A 1,602-nucleotide genomic window follows, 5' to 3' on the forward strand; every position below is an offset into this window, starting at 1 on the left:
AGAATTCAAGGCACACTAAACCAGCATGGCTACCACAGCATTCTGCAGCGATACGCCATCCCATGGTTTGGTTTGTGATTGGTGGGACTATCATTTGTTTTTCAACAGGACAATGACCCAACACACCTTCAGGTTGTGTAAGGGCTATTTGACCAAGAAGGAGAGTGATGGAGTGCTGCATCAGATGACTTGGCCTCCACAATCACCCGACCTCAACCCAGTTGAGATGGTTTGGGATGAGTGAAGGAAAAGCAGCCAACAAGTGCTCAGCATATGTGGGAACTCCTTCAAAACTGTTGGAAAAGCATTCCAGGTGAATCTGGTTGAGAGAATGTCAAGAGTGTGCAAATGTAGCAGTGTGATGTTGTTCCCCTAGATTACGCACCAAATTGCACACAAGGACCAATTCAAATAGGCCAGGTCAAGAGGGGATGTTAATAATTTGATAATAATAATAATAATTCAGTGTATTTTTTTATTTAATTACAGCTGCATAGCTAATGTTTTTATTTGGTGTACAAACACTTTTTCATACCAATATTGTACATACAAGTGATTGTAAAAGTTTTGTATATTTTGGTTTGGCCCATCGCGGGTTATCTGTATTCCCATACCACTTTATCGTTCTCTTTTGCCTGACCCTCGGCTAGCAAGGTATGTTGTCCTTGGCTCCGAAACTGTTTGATATAAAACCGTCATAAGGTTATACAATGTACTGTTTTGCAACCATACGTTTGTTATAGTGTGGACAGTGTAGGAATTTATGTTAACAAGTTTCACATAGCTCACTGACTGGAGTATCTGTTGTAACTTCTGAGTACTTGTGACAGTGGTTGAGTGAGTGTCCATGTGCTCGCGCAGGTGCCGGAGAGCTGTGACTGCACCAAGGGTAACGTGTGTGTTGTCTCTTCGTGTGCAGGTATGTCTTTTATTTTGTCAGAATTATGTTCTGTATAGTTTTACTTGTATATGCTGTTGTGCAGCGAGTGTGTGCACGCAGCACCTGTTAATTCCTTTTGGCGCTCTTTTGCCTGACCCTCGGCTAGCAAGGTGCCGGAGAGCTGTGACTGCACCAAGGGTAACGTGTGTGTTGTCTCTTCGTGTGCAGGGCAAATAAAAAGATTTCAACGAGCAGACCATCAGTTGTGGCAGCGTCCTAATTAAAAAATACACAACGCAGAATGAACCACGCTACACAAAGCTGTCATCAACTCAAAGGGTTGCTACTTTGAAGAATCTAAAATATAAATGATTCCATATGTGTTATTTAATAGTTTTGATGTGTTCACTATTATTATACAATGTGGAAAATAGTAAAAAAACAACAAAAAAAACATGAATGAGCCGGTGTGTCCAAACTTTTAACTGGTACTGTAGGTAAGGAGGCAGAGATTGGCTGCCGCCGGCACCTCTGAGAAGTAGGTAATTAGATGAATGACAACTATATTGTCAGATTGGTCAACACAAACAGTTCGCTTGCTAAATGTGGAAATTAAAAAGGAGGGTTACTGTCAAAACTTACTGTTACAGTTAAAAAATAGCTTTGGCTGCAGGGGTTTCCGCTACGCATGTGGCCCTATCCCATTTGGACAAGAGGAATAC

General features: G+C 41.5%; 1 long non-coding RNA gene across 1 annotated transcript; it reads left to right on the forward strand.

The window, feature by feature from the left end:
- The first annotated feature begins 349 nt into the window (after positions 1-349).
- Positions 350-1,137, forward strand: LOC139539284 (uncharacterized). The gene is made up of 2 exons (XR_011667914.1): positions 350-919; positions 1,047-1,137. It is a non-coding gene; the product is annotated as an uncharacterized lncRNA (long non-coding RNA).
- The last annotated feature ends 465 nt before the right edge of the window (positions 1,138-1,602 follow it).

Source organism: Salvelinus alpinus, chromosome 15 (genome assembly GCF_045679555.1).
Source record: "Salvelinus alpinus chromosome 15, SLU_Salpinus.1, whole genome shotgun sequence".
Lineage (NCBI taxonomy): Eukaryota > Metazoa > Chordata > Actinopteri > Salmoniformes > Salmonidae > Salvelinus > Salvelinus alpinus.